Here is a 7,005-nt window from a genome sequence, read left to right on the forward strand (position 1 = left end):
AATTTAGCGAAAATTTTAGTTTTCCGGAAAGGTATCTGGTGCCGTATCACACCTAATGCCCATTTAGGTGCAACATGTCGCACCTAATACCCTTCCGCACTAGAAAATTGCTTTTGTAGTAGTGTTTATACATGGACTAAAGTACTAAAAGCTACAACATAATGTGAATGTCTAAGAGCGAACAAAGAAAAACCTCCTACCCCTCAAGTTAGGACATTGTCCTCCGCTGGTGGTGCTCGAGCGGGTGGTGCCGAGGCCGTGGCTACGATCACTTTTGATGGAGCACAGATCATGTCAAAGGATCCCTTTATGTTTATTATTTTGAGTTTTATTTTCATAAATATAGTTTGTCATTTTTTTTCGTTCGTCTTTCGTTCCACCATGAACGAATTCCTTGTTGAGAAGTATCGAGATTTATTAATGCGAAAATAAGAATCCTAAACAATTTAGATTATATGAAAACACGAACAACATATATAATTTCTATTTTAATTAAATAATCGATGAACTACTATAAAAAACTAATAAGAACATATAAATATAAGAGATTTGAATAACTCACATTCAATCCCGCTATTTGAATTTCCACGGCGGTTGACTGTTAAAATTATAAAGTCTCCAAAATCATTCTGTTTCCGTATCTTTTCCTTACGCGTTCACACTTGACTTATAGAAAAAAATTATTTTATCGATGATCGGTCTTCGTCTCCAACCCAGAGTCCAGACATCTGCCGCAAGACTCTCTCTCTCTCTCTCACCCAACGTTCAATTGCTGCAGTCCTCATTTCAAACAGCCACCGCCACTAAAAAAAACTGTTTAACAACAACAATTTTAATTTTTTTGAACTACATTTTAACCTTAAAATGGAGTTTGTTAACATAGACTACAACCACTATTTTTAGATAGTATAATAAACTCCATTCGAATATACAACTGTAGTGAAATTTTTTATTTTCACTACAGTTATTATAAAAAAGATAGTGTAAATATCTAAATATAAAAAATTTACTAAAATTTTCACTTAATTAGAGTAGGAGAAAATTTTCTCACTGAGAATTTACATTTCATTTTGGCGGTAGAATATATTTCACTTTAACTCAATATTGAATATATTCCCATTATCCGAATTTGTAAAAAAAACAAAAGTATTAAAGGAAAGAGAAGAACGAGAGCAGAGGGGAAGAGCGAGAAAGAGCTAGAAAGAGTACATATAGAGTGAGGAGAAGAGATTTTCCACGAAGTGGAAGCTTGTCGGAACGCTCAATCAATAGTTAATTAGTCATGGAATATTTTGTATATTTATCTCTGTAAGGAAAAAAAAATCATATGCAATTCTGTGTAGCTACATGTCGGAAGCAATCTTGTTCGAACAGTTGTCTGGTTTAAACAAATCTTGACGTTTTTGAGAGAAATAAGACAAAAAATACTTATACGGCAATAAGTAAAATATAGACTACTTTTGCTTAATATTAAAAGAAAATTGCGACGACATTAACTTTAGTATTGAAGCAAGGATTATAATGAGGGTTTTAATTGTGTTGTTGAGGACACAATTATTGTTCTGTTGCCTATCTTTACTGGCTAACGCTATATAGGTGGACATTGTGGATTTCGATGGTAGCTTTTTGGTTAAGAGTTCGGGATCTGGCTGAGGCAAATGCTATAATTAATAAAAGTTATCACAAAGGTAATGATTGATGTTAGATTAACTATTTTAATTGCTAGTACAATTTCCTTTCCGCTTTTCAGAGCTCTATGACATAATATGCATTTATATGCATTCTACTATCCGCATCAGGTTGATATGCTTCCGAAAGGGACTGATTTAAACTGTGTTGGTGATTGGGTTGTTGAGGCCACTACAAAGAAGAAGCTCAACTAAGTAGATTGTTTTGGCTTTTGGGTACAGTTGATCTGGTATGATGTACACTGGATAAATTCTATTGGTTGGTATACTCGGGCATCAATTGCATGTATAATATGAATCTTGTAGTGTTATAAGTGTTCATCTTACAAGTTTGTGTTATGTTTTTGGGTTTGTCGGTTCTTGAGATCCCGGTGAGGATTCAAACAACGACATAGCTATTTGACCCGATTTCGTCAACGGCCGACCCTCTCTTCGCCTTTCTGCTTGACGACCGCCAACTGACAAGGTTTGTTCATGAATATTTTTTTTTTTAGTAATAAGAGGAGTTAGATTTACCCCATTGAATATGTTTGAATCTGAATTGAGGATAACTGTAAAACTCTCCTTGAAGCTCTTTAAGATAAAACTAAAAAACGTTTGTCCCTCTTGGGTATTAGGGAAAGGCTTATCAGTTAATAAAAGTGTTGTGGTATATATAATACCAGTACAGGGATTGAAACGTAAAATAACATATAACAATGAAACATTAATTATAGTCTAATATGCCCCCTCAAGATGGTGTGGCTGATGAAACACCAATCTTGTCACAAATATCTAAGAGACGAGGACACGAGAGAGACTTGGTGAGAGCGTCGGCAAGTTGATTTGCGGATGAGACATGGATAACTCGAAGGCGGCCAGATTGGGCGAGCTCACGAACAAAGTGGTAATCAATGGCTAAGTGCTTCATTCGGGAGTGAAACACTGGATTAGCACATAAGTACGTTGCACCAAGATTATCTGAGTAGAGAGTCGGGGTTGAAGACTATGGGTGTTGAAGCTCATCGAGGAGTTGGCGAATCCATTGGATTTCGGCGAAAGCGGAAGCAATCGCACGATACTCGGCTTCGGTGGAAGAGCGAGCAACAGTTCGTTGCTTTGTAGAACTCCAAGAGATTGGGTTCACACCGAGAAACATAACATACGCACCAGTGGACGAACGATCATCAGGGTTGTCTGCCCAATCGGCATCGGAATACCCATGGAGGGAGAGGGGTGACGAAGCAAGAAGTCGAATCCCAAGGTATCGAGTGCCATTTAGATACCGGAGGAGACGCTTGACGGCGCCCCAATGATGTTCAGACGGTGCATGCATAAACTGTGAGAGTTTATTTACAGCAAACGAGATATCCGGACGTGTCATACGAAGATGTTGTAATCCACCCATGACTTGGCGATACATGGTGGCATTAACTAGAGGCGATCCATCATGAACAGTGAGAGATGTACCAACAGCAAGGGGAGTTGAAACTGGCTTAGAATCAAGCATGTTGTGCTTGCTCAGTAAATCCACAATATACTTATGTTGTGACAAAAGAATACCAGCGGGAGTGTAAAGTACCTCAACACCACAAAAATAAGAGAGCATGCCAAGGTCCTTGGTGGAGAAGGCAGCATCGAGTTGATGAACAATCTGATCAACTACACGTGGGTCACTGCCAGTACTGATAAGATCGTCTACATAAACCAAGAAATAAAGAAGGCAGTCTGAGCGCGATAATATGAAGAGGGATGCATCACTGCGTGAAGGGACAAATCCAAGCGACCGAAGAAACCCGTGTAGTTCATCATACCATGCTCTAGGAGCTTGCTTGAGACCGTATAGAGCTTTGTGCAAGCGGCACACATGGTCGGGAAATCGAGGGTCAACCATTCCTGTCGGTTGGGCCATATAAACCTCTTCCGAGAGATGACCATTTAAAAATGCATTGTTGACATCAAGTTGTCGAATTTCCCACTGGTGATTGAGAGCAATACTGAGCACAACACGGACCGTAACGGGATTAATCACAGGGCTGAAAGTCTCGTGAAAGTCGACACCGGGTCGTTGATGAAAACCTTTAGCCACAAGTCGTGCTTTATAACGCTCAATGGATCCATCAGGTAAGCGTTTTATTCGAAATACCCATTTGTTTCCAACAAGATTCCGGTGGGGATCGCTTGGAACAAGAGTCCAAGTGTTGTTGTCGATGAGGGCTTGGTACTCAAGTTTCATAGCAGCATGCCATTGAGGATGTCGAACATCAGAAAAAATAACTTCAAGTGGAGAGGAAGAAGAGATGGTGGAACTCCAAAATGGAAGCTTGTGACTTTTATTGATATGACATGAATTACATGAAAAATTCTTCAGTTGAGAGTTCGGAAAAGAAATACGTAAAGACGACGATAATTGACGAAAAACTTTGATAGACGGGTGACCAAGATGACTATGCCAAGTGGCGACTAGACTCGATGAAGGTGATATGGTGGTGAAAGCTAAGGGCTAACTCATAGGTGGACAAAGGGACACACGTGGCCAAAGATAAACGCCATCCTTATGCTGCCCCATGACCATAGTTACTCCCGTGTGATGATCCCACACCTGAAAACAATCATCAAAAAATACAACAAGGACATCGTTAGCGGCACATAAAGCAGAAATCGAGAGCAAATTCATCGACATTGATGGCACATGTAGAACATTTGTAAGTGAAAGTGGGTAAGTTGAAGTAGTGAAACTCAAGGAACCCGTATGATGAATTTGAAGACCTGAGCCATCCCCGATCATCACGTTATCGGAAGCAGAGTATGGTTGATGAAGAGATAGGTTGTTGAGGTCCGTTGTGATATGATGCGATGCGCCAGAGTCAACAACCCAATCTTGCGACGAGAAAGGGTTGTAGTTATGGGTGGCCGTATTCACGCGAGGCGGTGGACGCGGTCCCCTGGGAGGAGCAGGAAGGTGCGTCCAAGTGGATGGAGGAAGCAGTGAGCATTGTCGCGCAGTATGACCTTGGATTCCACAAACCTGACATTTTCCCATGTAGCCGCGGGGGCTCGATGCGCCGTTTGTTGGCTGAGTATTTCGAGGATTCCATAGAGGTGGAGGTGACCATGGGGTCGGTGGGCGAGGGGTCCAAGAGCCATGGCTAGGCGACCGTGAGTTTGTTGGCCGAGAATAGGACCGATTATTGTTGGACCCAGATTTTGAAGAAGTCACTGGAGCAACAAAGGCCGGGGTAGGCGCCGGAGATATTACGGTGGTCGTCGGGAGTGCTAATTGCGCCTACATATCCAATTAAATCGTACCCAATTAAGAGTGACTCGAATTGAGCACGCCAAGCCGCGTAATTGGTTGAGGTGAGTTTGAGAGGGACTTGTGCAGAGACATTTAGTGCGATGAGAGGTGAGGACGAGTCGATGTTTGTCGAGATAGTCGGTCGGGGATTGATCGGTGATGCTGATTCTTCTTCTTCGTTGCTGATGCTGGAGGTCATGATGACGATACAAATCGAAGAAGAGGAGAGAAGAAAAAAAAAATCGCAAAAGACGGTCGTGCCGCTGAGTGGGGAAGCCGGCGTGCGGCTGGGTGTTTTAAGTTAGGGTTTGGATCTTTTGTTTTTAAACAGAGTGCTCTGATACCATATTAGGGAAAGGCTTATCAGTTAATAAAAGTGTTGTGGTATATATAATACCAGTACAGGGATTGAAACGTAAAAGAACATATAACAATGAAACATTAATTATAGTCTAATATTGGGCTATGTCTTCTCTTTTTTCTTGTATTTTACATTAGTCTGCTGGTTTTGTGGCTTTGAATTTTATTTAGATTCTTAGAGCATGTAATTTTATTTGTTTCATGTGCCTTATTCCAATAAATAGAAACTTGTTGCAGGGGTTATCAAACAGGACGATAGGTGCTACTATCATAAATGCCGAGAGCTCACTCTCACATACAGTTTTCACTTGTGTTCCTCAATGAACTTTGCTTTATCAAACAGGAGAACAGGTGCTACTAGCATTAGTGTTTGTGCGTGTATTAGTTTTTTTTTTTTTTTTTTTTTTCAGAGCTGTTGTCCCGCGATCGAGCCACTGTCACAAGCCACTGTCTCGCTACCAAGCCGCTGTAAGTTTATTGCGTTTTGTTTAATTTTTTTGTAATGTGACCGAGTATATCTATCCATGCAGATACATTACTTGGAAATGGCTCAGTTGAGATTTGGAAAGTTTCCTGATGTAAAATATTGCAGGGTTCACAAGGAACAATTAATTTATGTACTGCCCAATAACTAAAATGTTCATGCTTTTTGTATGTTGTTCATAATGATGAATGTCAAATTACGGATAATTGAAGCTCTTTCTTCTATTCAATCACCGGTATGCTGAGGTATGTATACTTATTCATCCCAATGTTTTGATCTAGGTTTTTTTTTTTTTTTTTTTTTATCTAGTTGTATCTCTACATTTTGCTAACTCTGGATTTTTATGCACAAGGTAATTACCCTCAACATGATATGCAATTTGCAGATTTTTTTATTTTATATGCTTGCCACAATTTCAAATTTGAAGAAAATCAGTGGAGTACTTGATAGAAAAGTTCAAGTTTCTCAAAATTGTCTAATAGTTGTTGAAATTCCTATATCATTTAAAGGGTGTATATTATTAAGTCTAATAAATTATCAGTGTGTCTTGAATAAAATATAGTAAAATGGGTTGTTAGTTAGTTTCCTCTTATTTGGATCTACTATTATTTATGTCAACTGAGCTATGTACTATGAAAGGAACTTTGGTGAATGTGTTGGGGTATAAATCAGCAACGTATTTCTATCTCAGCCTCTTAATTGCTTACTTTATTTTTCATTTCATTGCAGGTAATAGAAGATCAGATTGACATGCCTACGGTAAGAGCATATTCCGGGATGAACTGAATGGCTATCGATCGAGGACCTTGTAGTCTACGAATAAGTTAGTTACGTTATGTTTAAAAATTAAATATTGATTCTTATTTGTATGTCATTGTAAAATGATATTTTTGATCATTTTATATATATATATATATATACAGGGACCGAAGCCAAAAATCTAGATTAAGGGGGGGTTAATTTGCAACAAAAAATTTTTGGGGCTGATTTGTCAATTTTGAGGGTAAAAAAATGTAAAAATAAAATAAAAAATGCAAAAAAAATAAAATTGAGGGGGGCTATAGCCCCCTTTCACTCCCATGTGGCTTCATGCCTGTATATATATAATCCTGTATATATATAATGTAATTTGTTTTTTTTTTAATTTATATTAGCATATATTTTTATAGAAAAATGGAATATTTAAATAATACATG

At 38.8% G+C, this 7,005-nt stretch overlaps 1 long non-coding RNA gene across 1 annotated transcript; it reads left to right on the forward strand.

Moving 5' to 3' along the window:
* Positions 1-5,725: 5,725 nt before the first annotated feature.
* LOC149404564 (uncharacterized) lies at positions 5,726-6,778 on the forward strand. Its single transcript, XR_016295574.1, has 3 exons — positions 5,726-5,793; positions 5,856-6,054; positions 6,539-6,778. It is a non-coding gene; the product is annotated as an uncharacterized LOC149404564 (long non-coding RNA).
* Positions 6,779-7,005: the final 227 nt, after the last annotated feature.

This window comes from Urtica dioica, chromosome 2 (genome assembly GCF_054948205.1).
Source record: "Urtica dioica subsp. dioica isolate 48M chromosome 2, U.dioica_male_clone48M_v1_H2, whole genome shotgun sequence".
In the NCBI taxonomy this organism is placed as follows: Eukaryota; Viridiplantae; Streptophyta; class Magnoliopsida; order Rosales; family Urticaceae; genus Urtica; species Urtica dioica.